The sequence below is a fragment of the Topomyia yanbarensis genome, chromosome 3, assembly GCF_030247195.1.
Source record: "Topomyia yanbarensis strain Yona2022 chromosome 3, ASM3024719v1, whole genome shotgun sequence".
Taxonomy (NCBI): domain Eukaryota; kingdom Metazoa; phylum Arthropoda; class Insecta; order Diptera; family Culicidae; genus Topomyia; species Topomyia yanbarensis.
Genome location: NC_080672.1, coordinates 97,282,160 through 97,298,890, shown reverse-complemented (window position 1 = coordinate 97,298,890; position 16,731 = coordinate 97,282,160). Strand labels below are relative to the sequence as shown.

General features: G+C 38.4%; 1 protein-coding gene across 3 annotated transcripts in view; it reads right to left on the bottom strand.

Moving 5' to 3' along the window:
- LOC131688848 (cationic amino acid transporter 2-like) overlaps window positions 1-16,263 on the bottom strand; it is a 65,688-nt gene extending 49,425 nt beyond the window's left edge. For 2 of the 3 annotated variants that reach the window (XM_058973420.1, XM_058973419.1), the window contains exon 1: window positions 15,526-16,263. The gene's annotated coding sequence lies outside the window, so the exon portion shown is untranslated. The remainder of the gene's footprint in view (window positions 1-15,525) is intronic. The other variant, XM_058973421.1, reaches the window with a different exon arrangement.
- Between the last annotated feature and the right edge of the window lie 468 nt (window positions 16,264-16,731).

Below are 16,731 nucleotides of genomic sequence, written 5' to 3'. Positions count from 1 at the left end.
CTCTACATTCGGAAAGTGCTATCCTCGTTATTAATCATATTACGTTTTCGTCTCAACTCGACGAATTCCCAAAATAAAAACCTGTTTTAATCCACCTAGTGGTGCAATTGTGCTTTTCTCATTTGTCCAGACTACGATTCCATGGCTGGTTATGTTCAATACAATGGTGGAAATGAATATTACATGTTCAGTACGATTTGCACATACATACAATGGATCGACAGCCACGACCTTGAGATACTATGTGATACTGAAACATCGCTTGACCGCCGCTGGTTTCAAGCGATGCTTCAGTATCACACAGTAAGATCCGGGAGGTCCGGGTCCTGCCGAAAATGTTCAACTTGTTAAGAAATTTTAAACCAGTTTTAATTTTAAAGTAGCAACCCCTCACTGCATACTCCCTCCGGGCCGGTATGATTGTCGATTTTTAGTGTGATTGCATAACCTTTCTATATGAGAAAGGCAAAAATGTACCAAAGTCCAAAGAAGTCAATTTTTGTCAAACATCTCAATGTTTCATGCATTTTAAAATCATTTGGCATCAAAAATACAAATTTGATTTTGAATTTTTTTCATTTTAGTTTATATGGAAATTTGCTGTGTGATTGCACTCTTCAACTCGTAACTCCGGAACCGGAAGTCCAATCAATAAAAAATTCAATAGCAGCCGATGGGAAGGTTGTACCTTTCATTTGAGACTAACTTTGTGCAAATCGGTTCAGCCATCTCTGAGAAATAGAGGTCACATTTTTTCCACATACACACATACATACACACACAGATATTTTCCGATCTCGACGAACTCAGTCGCTTGGTATATGACACTCGGCCCTCCGGGTCGGGATTAGATTGACGAATTTTAGAGTGAATGAGAAAGGCAAAAACATTTTTAGCAAATGTTGAAAGTTATGCATTTTTTTGGTGAGCAGTTCTATGTTTCATAGACATTAAATCAATTTTAACTTCGCTTCCTATTAAATAAAGACCCTTATTACAGTACATTTCTACAAAAACGAGCTCAATTTGAAAATAAATCTGAGGATAATGATTGATTACAGAACTTTGGAATTTTCTATTGGAATGTTTTCAGGCAGGAATTTGATATTGATGCAATTAGACAACTGTGAAATCAAGACCAATAGATCAGTTACATATCAGGACCCCATTCCGACAATTTATCAAAAGTCCTCATGATGTTTACAACAACAGGTTATCAATCTACGGATTAGATAACTGCTATTGTAATATTGAATTAAATCAGGCTGCATCAATAAATTTTCAACTTCAATCCAATTTTTTTTGGGTGTGGTGGAGGGGGGGGGCGTTGTATGGTGTTAAATCCCAAAACCTTCTCTTGGCTAAGCCGTTGCTTGGAGCTATTTATTTCGCTTTTCATTTTCCGATATGTTTCAGATCGATCCGATGGTTATAAGTTAGAAAAATTGCAGTCAGAAGGTTTGCACAAATGAACATTTTTGTACTGATAAGTTATCAAGTTCCTTCCAGACAACTTGGAAGTGTTCAGTGATTATCTCTAACGGTTGTAGATAGTAAAATGTAATACAAAATTCGTTTTATCGAAATAATGTTTAGCTTATTTCAATGGATTATTACTATATTGAACAATAAATAGGCAACAAAGAGTAATCAACAAACAACAAGCCATAACTTTTAAAGTATTCAAAATAGATATTTAAAGTCTTCAGTATAGTTATTCGCAAAAGTAAGAGCTACAAATTTGCTGAAGACATCATTTCGATATAATCACTTCCAAGAAAATTTGTGGAAATATCTCACTCATAGGGGGATTAATCAGCAAAAGTACAATACCAAAAGAAAGGGCATATTACCTCCATTAAATTCTCCGAAGATACTATTGACCTAAAATAAGCCGTTTTGGCGTTAATAATAGATTACATGTTTTTGGTCATATTTCTGGCAATGGGAAATGATAAAAATCTTTCGTCCGCATTTAATGTTAAATATCTTTTTTGATAATAGTCCGATTTCAACAATCTATAGCTTGTTCGAAAGGTATTCGTTAAAGCTGTCTAAAAACGTATAAATTGTTAAACTATGTTGTCAATTTCGGCAGATAATTCAAAAAAACTGCAAAAAACGCCATTTTTACACATTCAAACATTCATATCTTGGAAACTAAACATCAGAATCAAAAACAAATTAATAGCGTTCATACTGTTTTTTAGTTCTTTCATTTAAAATTAGTTTGGATAAGATCGGTTCAGCCATTGCTGAGAAACACGAATGAGAATTTGTCCGTTACATACACACACACACACACAGACACACACACACACACACAGACATTGTCCCAAATCGTCGAGCTGAGTCGATTGGTATATAAGACTCGGCCCTCCGGGCCTCGGAAAAAATCTTGAAAGTTTGAGCGAATTCTATACATTTCTTTTATAAGAAATGTAAAACATCGCGAAGCATCAAGATCTAAATGTTCTCAAACGATACAATATCCGAAGAGAGTGATAAGAGTTATAAGAAATGTCTCATCACACTGTTAGGTGGATTAAAAGCGTTTTAAATTTTAAAACAAAACTGTTCGAAATTATAAAACAAAAAGCTCTGCTGGGGATGTGAATGTTTCAGTTCCAGTTCTACTTTGAAACTCCAATACAAAATAAAACACTCCTGAACATGCCCTTACAGTGCATTAATACGTGAGGTGATTGAGATTCGTTCAGTACCTTTTTAGTGTGTACCTTTTTCCTTGTCTGTGGTGACGCGATCATCACCACCCGGCAGCAAGACCAGCAATCGTCTTCTGGCCTTGGGCCATAACCGTTAAGGAGGACTTACCCCTCTTGGCACGGTCACTCCGGTATCGTCTTGGTGCTGTGGATACACGCCAATGAGGGAAGACGTCAGCAGCCGCCATTGATATTCAGCTACGCCACCAAGAACCCGCCAAACCCACCAGCGAAATAAAGGCACAAAACCTAACTTAAATTAAGTTTTATTTTTTGTGTTTCGAATTCACCTCGTCAGTAACTAGCACCATCTGGGTGTCCAGTTAGACGATGTATCTAAACTAGTACCCAAATTAGCACTAGACACAAAAAAAATTCCAAACAGTTCGCACGACACATGTGAACGTTCAAAGCAACTGACTTGTCCCGAGTGATGTCCTGTGCTGGTGCTAGTTACTGATGAGGTGAATTCGAAACACAAAAATTTAAACTTAATTTATAGAAATAGAGTAGCCACCATTGTCACCAGATTCCGAACCATATCGTCGTCAACAGCAGCCACGCGAGCGTTCGCAGGACGGCCCCGAACCACCAGCAACAGCAGCGGTACGTACCGGTATAAACCAACAATCCACACACACGCAAGCAAGGTTTTACGTGCAAAAATAGTTTCTTTAATAAATTATCTAGTCTTTTACGTTTCAATTATACAAATTAGTATTTCCATAGCCCATATGCAGTTAGGTGATAGTACCCTGCATAGTTGTCCGCGAAGCCCCTCCGATTACCCAGTAGTAAGCCGACCCTGAGCAGAGTAACAGCTACATGTAGGTCTTGCAAAACGAAAGTAACATCAGCACTTACCGGAGGGAGAGTCGGAAATCCATCTTCAATGTTGTTTTCTGCAGCCTTGACTGACAGGATACATGCACTGGAGAGTGTACGATGAGATACCCAAAGCGACCATAAATACACGTGAGAGGCAGATTGAACTATTGAAGATGGAAAACGGCGATCTTTCACAAGGACGTGTTCATCGAAGGACTTAAATTTGAGGGCATCCTCTCCAATCTAAGTGTGAACGAGTCGAGCGGCGTACTAATAAGGGCGTGCAATGCGACCATGACGAGGAATGGGGAAGTATACTTTATCACCGAGCTTGAAGCAGTAGTCAGAGGGCTTGTATAAACACCGAAAGAGGGGAACGAGCTGGAAGAACCCCTCTCAACGAAGCAATCAAGCTGAACAAGAAAGCCTGAGCTGAGGAAATTTGCCACAAAGCCAACCCGAATCATCGTGGAGATGCCACAGAGTTGTCATGGACGATTGGTCCAGTAGAGTTACGACGTACATCTTATTTTTTCGAAGTGCCTCCTGAAGTTTCACTGTTAGTTGGTGCGTCCAATGATCTATATTTTGTAATGAAAATTCACAGCAAGAAAAATCTAGTAACTTTACGCCTTGTCAGATGCATATAAAAGGAGCATCCCAATTCACATAACTTTACATTTAATTACATGTAAAAATGTGAGTTGTTCGGCTTTTCCTAGGTCGTTCCGTCTGAATTTTACATCAAAAGAGTCACAATATTTAACTTTACATACCAGAACATGTAAAATACTATTATCAGACAAAAAAATACGTCGCTACGTTGTTTACGTCAAATGTAATTTTCATTTGTTCTAAGAGTGTTGGTTAAATATTACATTAGTTTGAAATTAAAGACCCAACGTAACAATTTGACGCTATTATTTTATTATTTTATTTATTTTTTTCCTTTTTGAGATATGAGTGACTACGAAACAAATCTTCAATACTTATTTCAGTGTCTATTTCTAATTTATCCTGCTTCAAATTGCTAACAGCTTCAACAGGCTATTAAATCTTTTAATCAAGCAGCTAATAAATAGGTACCGCACCAGCACGATGCGTGCCACAAATCACCAAGACTTCATCCCATTAACTCACTTTCAGACCTTTCAGCCGTGAAATATTCCGCGTTTGTTTCTGTTTCAGAAAGAAAATCTTAAAATTTCACACGCATTTGCACACATCATACCCAATCACTAAATAACAGCTGAGCTAATGGCGCTCGTATGCAGCATGCTTTTGAACGATTAAATAAATTTGTTTGCAGTTCAATTCGCTGCTGCTTGTTTAATTGCGGTTTTAGTCGTCGCATTCAGGTGCGGTTGGTAGCTGGCTCTACGCAAGTGGGTTTTCTTTTCTTGTCGAACGCCGACAAAGATATAATCGGTTCGATTTTGTATGCAAAGCTGAACTTGAAATGTAAGATTATTGTTTTGGGAGTTAACTCGAAGTAAGATACTATGATTAAATATTTAAATAGTTTCACCAACACTTGTGTGTTCATTGCAACAAGTTGGAAAATGGGGGAATAAATAAAATTACCGATTCATTATAGATTACGGTTGTTTGAACGATCAGGCCGTGCACTTGAAATTAACTACTAAATTAACTACTAGTAAATAGCACATGGTAAAATCTGTTAATAAATTCATGAAAAAATTACGATTTCCTAAAATGAACAGGTTACGAAAATCGGCTAAACCGCAACTACAAAGGTGGTATTCAGTTACTCATTCTGTTCCTAAGCGGCGAGGTTGGTGAAAATAAACTCATGTCATTCTACTTCGAAACAATGCGATGGAGAAGGACAAGGATTAAATTTATGGCTAACCTGTGGCGTTTACGGTTTAGAAATACAGACGGTTTTGAGTTGTTTTAGATTGATTCAATCACGAATCGATGTTGCTTGGTAGCATGCATGTTCACGGCCGCTTTACCACGGTTCAATTGGTATCCGTCTCGTTGGTCTGAATATGAATGGATCGGTCATTATGCACTTCAATACAACTGAACCGACTGTTACACAAGTTCATTCAAAAATAGTTGTTCTTCAAAGGTAGTTTACATGATCGCATGCTTGCTAACAACGATCACCATGTTCGATATCCATCAGTTTCAATATTATGCTAAGGGGCAAACTTAACAGCGGCAGAGTTATTAACGGAAGAGAAAGTAAACAGAGACTCTCATTTGCACTAAGAACGTTTTTACATGTTCGTCTAGAAATGTTTATTTGAGGAATTTCGGTGAAAAAAAATCATTCCTGAAAAATTTCGGAGATTCCCTGTTACTTGCTCAATTTTTTTTCGAGAGTTGTCCTACTGGAGCTGTAGAGCTAGGTTCTTGGAAGGGCTCCCCGTCAGAATCACATACTACAATTTGCAGACGAGACAGGCGAATGGCGCCCACTAAAAAACTGCTTTAGACCAATTGTAGCGGGTCGTGATTCTGAATGTGATATGTATTGTATAGATCAGGTATGTGCGGGTGTAGGGACTTGCAATAGCGTGTATCATCGCGAAGGACTCGAGCATTTGTACGTTAGCGTGTTCGATCGCGTGTGCGTTTGTGTGTTGCGTGTGCTAACGTGTATGTAACTTCGCGTGTATAAATTCTATTTTATAACCGTGTGCCTTTCGCATTTTCGCGTGTGTTCTAGAATGATCGCGCGCGGACCGTGAAGCTGATACTTATTTTTTCGTGTACGGTTCAGATTCTAGAAAAAAGTGGGTTCTTCCATATCACTAGAATGAAGAGTAAAGATTTCCGGACGTGACCGATTCATGATTTCGCGCGTTTGCAGATTCGCGTTTGAGACCGCGTTTGTAACTTCGTATGTACTAAAACTTTCACATTATTACCGGAGTGTTATCAAGTATGTTATCAAGTTTTATTAACTAATATGGACCTAGACTGTTAGTACCGAGGATAGAGACTTCCGGACGATCCCGACTCATGATGGTGCGAGCGCAGAAGTTTGTAGGTTTACGCTTTAGATCGCGTTGAAAAGTTTGTGCTGAGGCGTTCACCTTATTACCGGGGTGTAATCATGCTTGCGAGTTAGTGGGCGTAGGTTGCTTTTAAAATCGCGGGGGGCTCTAACGCTAACGTGACTTTGTAATATATTTGCGTGTGTTCCTGAATGGTCGCGCGAACCGTGAGTCTGATATCAAATTTTCGGTGTGCTCTTAAAACTCTGGCAGAGATTGGGATCCATTATATCGATAGGATTCCCGATTATGTCGCCATGAGACGTGTTGTTTAATAGGTATGAGCATATTTTCTTAATTGGTCCAGCTGAAGGCATGGACCCAGGCTTCTAGGATCAAGGACAGACTTCCGGACGTGACCGATTCGTAATCGCGTGCGCGAGGGCATTTTTGTAGGTTTGTAGGTTCTTTGCTGACCCAGCTGAAGGCGGGTGTAGAATGGCAGTATATGACTCGAAAAGAAGAAATAAAAGACAATATATGAGAGACGTAATAGATTAGACAGGTACAAGATACAGTTGAAGTTGTGATCATCACATAAAAGACATACATTAGTACTTCAAACACTACTAATACTTGAATAGCCAACCACCACACATAGCACATCCTCTCAATTATCTATTTGTTACTGGTTGATTGTTGGTTATGAGCGGGTAAATAGAGGAAAGGTATAGAACAGAAAAAAGCTTATATCAGCCCTCTCGGCCTCCTCGATATGCTACTATCGAGGCGTATTGTAATCAACATCTTGAAGCGGGCTTTTTATATAAATCAAATCCTGAGTAGTCATAATGATTGGTGGATTATTAACATGAGAGCTAATTAACCTCTAGTAGTAGAACTTGGTGCAAATAGAAACTAAAAAGAGCGAAGGTCCTTACATTTAGATAACTCTATTGAATCTATTGTGGCTTAATGATGTTTACAATACCGTCAATCCCATCACCCTGCGAGAGGGAGAATGATTTCAATACTTTTCTGTAATTAAAGTAAAGAACGTAATTTTTTTCTCTCCAAGAGAAATGCTCTCTTGACTCCCTAGAAATGGGTGGCATGTTTCTTTTCGCTCGGGTGCTGTCAGTTCAATCGAAGATGGTGTCAAAGCAGCAAGCACTCCGCGAGCGCGTTGTACGGTTTTACGAAACGCATGGTCATCGTAGAAAAAAGTTGACGGTGGACGCCTTTCGCGACGAAAACGTGCCGGTGAGTACAATTTACTGAATCCTAGCATCCCTGAGCGTGGTGCAGAAGGCCGGTAGCGGCCATTCGACGAAGATAATGACGAAGAAGAAGAAGGAAGCCTTGAAACAGCTGTTCGACAACAAGGACGGAACGAGTTTGCGCGACGCCGGTTGAAAATATCACTGCTCCCATATCTTGATTCACCGAACCCTCAGGACATCATGTGTCGGAAGAAGACACGGACGAGCAGATAGCGATCGTGAGGTCGCATTGCTGGTGGATGGCGAAGAACTACGCGGGACGTCGTTCGTGCTGAACGACGAAAGATACTTTCCGCTCTCGAAAACCCACATTCCAGGAAATGACAGCAACTATTCCAACATAAATTTGAAAAAAAGTTATGCTGTATATCGCCATATCGAACAGAGGGCTTCCAAAGGCGTGGTTCAAGCCGAGCGGTCTGGCGTACCAGGAGGAGTGTCTTGAGAAAATTCTTCTGCCTTTGTTAAGAAAGGTTTCAGCGTGAAAAAAACACTTTTTAGCAAATTTTTTTGGAACTTTACGTGAAGAAAATTTATCAAAATTTATGTACATTATAGTGTATTATTTTAATAACATGCTGTAATTTTTTTAAGCACAAATATCGATAAACGACTGGGTGACGAAGCTTTTTGTAGAACGTCTCTGGAAAAACATGATTTGCGGTGTTACCTGCCATTCAAAAGCTACTTAACCGATTTTTTTAAAACTTTGCATACACATTCTATGTTAAAAATGCCTAACCCCTACGTTGAGCTTTTTAAGATATTTTTTCATTTAAGGGGGTGTTTACTAATAAAAAGGCGAAATTTTTGGAGAAATTTTTTTTTTTAAATGGGTAATTGAAAATTTATCTCAAAAACTCAACGTAGGGGTTAGGTATTTTTTATATAGAATGTGTATGCAAAGTTTGAAAGAAATCGATGAAGTAGTTTTGGAATGGCAGGTAACACCGCAAATCATGGTTTTCAGGAGACGTTCTACAAAAAGATTCGCAACCGAGTTGTTTGTCGATATTTTGACGTAGGACTACGTCTTTGTTTTCGATGTAGGGGTGCACGTTGCAAATTCCACAAAAATGGTATGTAACGAAAGGTGGTCCAATTTTAAACGCATATAATTCAGCCATGTCACGATAAATTTTCAAAATTTTTGCGCATGTCGCCCCGAAATACTTCTAAGAATAGATTCCAATAGATAAACCCAAAGATTTTTGATATCATGGCATTAAAAATTTAAATAATGAACAACCTAGTCAAAATATCGCTCATTTACACACAGAAGATAGCGCTTCCCTAGTCCAGCACGACAGATTTGTGTACCTAGCGCGCTACGCTTCTATGAATGACGTCATCATCGACTATTTAAACGGAAGGATTTCGCCAAAGCAGCTCAGCAGGGTTATCACATATACAGATTATTCTGTATTTTACAGATTTTTCTAGATAATTTACGACCAAGAATCTGTATATACAGATTACAGATTTTTGGCTAAAATACAGATTTTGCAGATTTTCAGTGTAGATATGTAGTACCCAGTCTATCAGAATTTCGAATAACACTTAAAACACTCAGACCTTAAGAAATCACTAAGCCGTGGAACAAAAGTGCCAAATTTTGATATCATTTGTTCTACAAACAAAGATTAATTAATTTTTCATTGTCAAAATATTATTTTTTGGGAAGCTTCTAGTTAATTTTTGAATACAGATTTTCGATACAGATTTTTTTTCCCGCGATGCAGATTTACAGATTTTTTCACGAAAAATTACAGATTTTAATGTGGCAACCCTGCAGCTCAGTCGCCTGTTGAGCGGCAGGCGAAGCAGATCACTGCGCTGTGTGCTTTTACAGTCAGGTACGCTACCCAGTGAATGCGAATGAGCTTGTCCGTATGCTATCTTTTGTGTTGTGCTCGTTTCCAGCACACTTTTATGTATAATTATTCGTACACAAAATAGTTTGTACATGCGAGCTCCATTTGCAAACACGGTTAACATAGTGTCGTGGTATTAGTTGTCTCTTTCGCTCTACCCATCATCATCAGCGTTGATTCATTTTGCTTTGTGCGCTTGGGTTTAATGTTTGAGGCGAATGTATAGGTAGGTTTATCTGATTTGTTAGCAGGGTCACCATATTTACAGATTTTTCTGTAATGTCACTGTAGGTAGATAGATCTAATTTGTTACTAAATTGCACAATGAAAGTTTATTATTTACGTTCAATCAATTCATTGATTAATTTCCTCATCACGTGATTCATTTCCACTCAGCCTATAGTACTTTGATTCTACTAATAGGTACATACTACAAAGCCTTATTTATGAATGAATACACTGCCACTTGAAAAACCGTTGCAAAAACGCATCTTGTGCATATATAAAATTGTTTTCGATTCTTATATATTTATAGTTTCGATATATGATTAAGACCACTACATTTGCTATATTTGTATGCGTACTTTAGGAAAGTTATAATAATGGCAAAATATAACTAGAATGCTTGATCTATACATGAAATGTGATAATATTGTCTGAAATTTGATTTTTCTTCACTGGTCCGGGTTTTTTACCACACACAATCGAAAAGGTTTTACAAGCCAATCTTATACTATAAAGATTTAGTTCCAGATATTAGTTCGGTCACAGTTTTCTGTCTTCTTTCTTCAGATCTTCTTATATAAGTTTAATCGGATTCGATCACCTACTACAAATGAAATGACCTGATAACCAAGAAGGTTTGGTTCAATATGTAATATTCGATGTTGATTGGTTGTGATTAAACCATACGTAAGCAATATATTCGATTGATTATTACTATAAATGTACTAAGAAAATAAATATTTTACATTAAGTAGTATAGTCCTACGTTTTCAGCTCGTGCAACCCCATAGGGCTGCCCCTTGTAGATTTTTCATAGAAAAATTACAGCATATTTTTGAAATGATATACTATAATATACAAAAGTTTTGATCAATTCGCTTCACGCAAAAATCTAAAAAAAAATCACAAAAAATGTTTTTTTCACGCTGAGATTATTACTACCCCCTTAAAGGAGTATCATGCGGATGGGAAGTACAAGGCGTCTTCCCATTATGCAGACGCTGGAGTATCTTGAGCAGAAAAAGATACCGTTCGAGCCGAAAGAAAAGAACCCATCAAACTTGCTCCAGTCCGATTGAGGATTTTTGCGGCTTCCTCAGTGCCCTAGTGTTCAAAAATAATTGACGGGCCAAGGATACTAAGCAGTTGACCACCAGGATCCGGAATTGTATCCGGAAGATGGACGTCAGTGCCGTCCAGCACTCTTGTGAGAGTATCGCGGTTAAGTTGCTCCAATATTCATTGACTTTTTTTTCAAGAATAAACATTATGTTTTTAATAAAAAATATTGAATTCGCTGACTTTTTTTGTTTTTTTAGCTACATAACTGAAAAAAATCTCATTTTTTATTGAACGCCCGTTACTTACCATTTGAGCTAGTGCAATAAATCACAAAATTGAAAAATATTATTCATGTATGCGTGAACCAATCGTGCTCTTGAAATAGTTCACAAAATCATGAAGTCTTGTTCATAGAAACGTGAACTCATTCATGATCCTTAATATAATAGTCACACCAGACCATGTGCGGCCGTGAAATGTTCGTGAACTAGTTCATGATCCCTACTATAATTTTCACGACTGATTATTCATGTAGTGAAATAGTTCACAAAATCATAAAATATTGGTCATGGATTTGAGAACTAGTTCATGACTTGTAGTACATGATTCACGATCTATCTTGAGTGCTTGTGACATTTAGAATACATCCGTAATCATTTTCTGTTTCATGCAACTCTGCACATGGTCTTGAAATTTTCACGTGAACTATTGCACAAAATTTAGGTTTTATCGTGAAATGCCATATAGTTATGTATAGCCTATAGTGCAGTGTTTTTCAACCGGGGGTGAATTCACCCCCAGGGGTACGCCAGATTATGAATTATTCCGGGTAAATTTCGACTTATTATCCTCATATTTCCATCGAATTATTGTCTATTTTATAGAGTCAATAATTCGATGGAAATATTAGGATAACAAGTTTAAATTTACCCGGAATAATTCATAATCTGACGTACCCGTGGGGGTGAATTCACCCCGGTCGAAAAACATTGCTATAGCGACTAGTAAAGGATGGGAGCAGCAGATATAAGCAAATTATTAGGACTCGAATATCATTATTTATTCGATAAGGTTCAATGTGATGTCCAGACAGCAAACGATAACTGCGTTGAGCATCAAAAATATATTATAGAGCCACAGATCTGATGAAGTAGTTCACAAAACAAGATACCGCGAATCATTTACGGTTTTATGTACCAAATCATATCGTCACGTTACTCGGAGTAACAAATCTGATAGTAATTTAACGTGAGCAGCAGTCACATTACTGCACGTGTCAAATTCGAACATTAGTTCAAGAATAAAATATCACGATAACGTGCATATAAATTACGAAAAACGTGACTAAGATCCTGAAAACAAGAACATAAATTACACTACTCGTGATTAAAATATCAAAAAACGTGGCTATGATCCTGAAATCATGAACACAAATCATTCTATGTGTGACTAAAGTTGTAACACGTCAGGGTAACAATTCAGCACTGGGTGGAAATATACCTATTTGTGCGTACTTTCTCCGTAGAGTGTATTGTTTATTTTAGTTATGCTCACCACTGTTCCATATGATCGTTCGCTTTTTACGTTAAACTTTGTTTATATTTTTGTTTGTGGACGATTTTGTTAGATTAGATAGGTGTAGTAATATTTGTTAAATATTTGTATATACGTAACATAGGGTTTAGTTAGGCCACCGCTCTCCGCTTGCTGCAATAAGTGTGCTGGTTATGCTACACATAGCGATGGCAGCTATGCGGCGGTACAGCTTTTTTGGTGTTGGTGTTTGTTTTGTCGTGTCGTGAGGAAGACGGCCATCGAGTTTTGAGAAAGTGACGGATTACGACCTAGAACAGACGTCCAGAATATTTATTTTGTTTTCGGGACAGTTTCCCGCCACGTTTAACCGGGAGGTGAAGTGCGCGTGTGCGACAGATAAAATCCCTGTCGAAAAGTGCCGGCTCGTGGTTCGGGCCCAGTGTATAGTGTGGTGTCGGTTCGCCAATAGGGGTTAGCTAATTGCAAAGGAGTCCTTTGTTTGTTGTTTGTTTGTTTATTTAATTGAAGGCTTTAACCTCATAGGTCATTCGTCTTAAGGAGTTCTTTCGCTACCCCGACTAATTAACAAGGAACCGAACACCGACCGCTCTCACTGTGGAGGAAACGTCGAATGAGCCAAGCTCTCCTCCACAGTTCATCGCCAAGGAGAACGAAGCAGGGCGGACAAAGGTTCTCCCTGGGAAGATCACTGCGGTGACTTCCGGGATCGTTTACGACAAGTAGACGATCCGGTGATTTATCACCACCGTCGTTAGGGAGGTTCCAACAAAGGAGCCAAGCCCACCTCCCTAGCTAAGAGCCAAGGACCGCTGCCGGAGCAGCCAACGTAAATCGCGAGAACTCGGCCGTTGTTGTCCCGGCCGGTTGGAAGAAACCGCCCGTCAGATCCGCCACCAGCAGCATCATCGAAGTGTGCAGAACAGAGAAGATCGGAGTAAATAAACACGGTAAAATTTAGTTTATTTGTTTTCCCTTTTTATTGTTTTGTTTACATACGAAAATCCGAAATTCCGGTAGAGGCACCCTGGGCGCCCTGAAAAGAAGGGTCCGCCGGGCAAACAAAAACCCGAGTAATGGGCAAACCGCTACTTACAAAATATCACGGTAACGTGAATAGGAATTACGGAAATCGTTATCAAGAACCAGAAATCATGAACACAAGTCACACTACTCTGCTAGAGAAAATAAACGCAAAACTCGTGAATAAAATATCACGAAAACGCGCGAATATAAATTACGAATATTGTGACTAAACCCTTAAATCATGAATATAAATCGTGCAACTCTACCAGAAAAATCCGATATCAAACTCATGAATAAAATATCATAGAAACATGAAGAGAAATTATGAAAATTGCGACTAAGCTCCTGAAACCATAACCATCGTTTCAGTTGATATACTACAAAGCAGTGTATTCCCAAAGTATGAACAAGAATCATAACAAACACTAAACATGTCCAGGGAACAACCACAGTAACTCAACCAAAAATTGCAATGTAACGCTATGTACATTTTTGTGCGAACTAGTTTTTTAAGATCACACATAGTTTCGTGAATACGAGGTATCCATAATTTCAGGAACTTGGTCACGATTTTCGTAAATCTCTCAGCTCAGGAAATCGTGATTTTTTGTTCATAACTTTATGAACGGATTTTTTCCGTGAGTAAAAGCACGGTCGAGATAATTTCGTATCCAGATTATATTGGGGTTAATTTTTTGAGAAGGGAAACGAAAAAATTCCAACATTTTTAAAATAACTACAGATTTTTATGTAGCATCGATTGAAAAACATCCTATTTCCGTTGTCAAAGAAGAAAATCACAAACGCCAATTGCTCAGAACTAAGATGATTTTCTGATTTTTGGGCAAATATCGATATATCCTTAAAGAAGCAAGGCTAAACTGAATGTTTGTAATTACAGCAAAATGCAAATCAAATGTGTCATTATATTATACGATCAAAATTTATATGAAGTTAAAATTGCAATCTAATTCTAGCATCAAAATATTATTTCGATTATATTACATTACGTGTTTTAGATATTGATGCTTGACATAGGATAACCTGAGCTGGAGTGAGGTACGAGAAAATACCATACCATACGCATACCAATCCAAAACGAGTACACATGTAAGAGTAGCAACCGAGTTTATATTACAATAACTTCACTATATGTAATATGGTTCGATTAGCTGTAAGCTGGATTCTCACGTCTAACTATTTTAAGCCTATCGCGGCTCAGGTCTGATTTTTGTGATCTCTCTGACAGCGACTCATGTCAATAACCCAGCTCTATTGAGGTTTTTAAAAATTTCTATTTTAATGAAAAGAGAATGTTGATATTCTTTTCTACTTTCAATAATTGGTATAAATGAATACGTATAATAACCTAAGAGTCTAGTGATTAAAAAATCTGATAGCCTCGCCGAAAGGATTGTTATTAGCATTTGAATAAATTAATTCAAGAACATTATATTCACAGTATAAGGTGCTGATTAAATGAAGATTCTATTTCCTAAAAGCACCCGAAATTTGTTGCATTGCTCATCATCAGATTATCAGACCCTGTTGGGTATCCCTAGTTCAGAAAGAAACAAAAGTTTTATCTTCGCCGTTTGTGCTAAAGTTGCTGCTGGCTGGCGCAGAGTGCTCATTACTTTTTTTTATCAGATAGAAGCAATCAACAGACGGTTGAGTATACAGACAAATATGAAAGATGATAAGAGAAAAACAAGGTCCTCTATAAATGAAGGCAAACGGTATGATAGTCTCCTAGATCGGGGACCACTGGTTTTTATCTCCCAACCAACACCGTGACGTGATCTACATTAGTCATCTGAGCCCAACTTAACTGAAATACCCGCATTCACATTGTGATTGCTTTAATAATCACTTGTTGAAAACCCCAATATGTAGGGCACCGGCCGATGATAAATTATAAAACCAATGAGTTCAGTTATTGATAACCTCAAAAAAGTCAGGTGATTAAAATTACCTCAAGCAATCAAACATCTGTACCAAAACTTATGCTGGAAAACTATTCGGCTGCATGTAGATCTTGATAGTTGCCTGTAGTCATGTGCTAATATTGGCTGGTAAAAGTTAACTTTTCCTTATTCAATTTCCACTGACGTCAGCCGTTGATGCCTTATCTCTCTCCTGTCGTAGTTGTCATATACAATCAATCGAGCTCTGTGACAATCACTTCAGATATTTCTTCGCCTTTGGCTGCACGAAGCTTTGATAACCTCTATAAAATTATATTGCTCGGAACTAGCACACTGTGTCCACAATCTTCTTTCAAATCTACACGCATAAGGGCACTCTTCTATGTTCAGCACAACCGCGATACACTGTACTCATCTTCACCTTCGAAAACGATCCAGTTTTAAGAAAATACCTCACATCAAAGCACTTCAGCTGGAAACTTCACTTTGCACCCTCAACCGGACCTCGCAAACTGGTGCTACGCTAGGAGACAACGTAGAAAAAGCACAACCGAACCGCTCGAGTGTCTAACCGCAATTAAAACCTTGCCCGATGCACCAATCAAACGGTCCAGGCTGCCTGCTCGTGAACCAGCACACCGATAATAACAATAATACAATCCGACAAACAAAAGGGCCTTCAGTGCGCTCAAATCACTCAACTTCTCTCTCGCGGGGGAAAATCAACAAACAATCAGCTGCGCGAATGTGGCTTATCAGTAGCAGTACCCCGCGTCTTCTCTGAGATGATCGTTTGGCAAGCGCTGAATCACCGAAAATAAAAATCACATCACTGCGTCCCACTAACAACGACCACGATCCACGTGCTATATGGCGGCGAAGTACCTACTTAGTACACATTGCATGCGATGCCATAATCGCATTGCATTCAAGTTGGGCACGAAATTGGTCCATGAACGGCTCGGAGTCTGGTGGTGACATTGACATCAAATTTAAAACGAGCAATGGAATCAAGTGGAAGAGTTCAGTGTTATCGTTAGGTGCTGATTAGAACAATGCACTACGTAGAACGTTTGATGCACATTTCTTGAGTTTAATTGTGCGTGTCCGTTATCGCTGAGCCTTTGCTAGTTTTATGAAAATATACGGAGTGAGCACCCATGTTGTTTGTTTGTAAATTCGCTCTAAGCAGTCCTTGGAATTGCAAAGTAAGCGCCTTATAATGGGGAATCAACTGCTCAGATCCCTTTCAT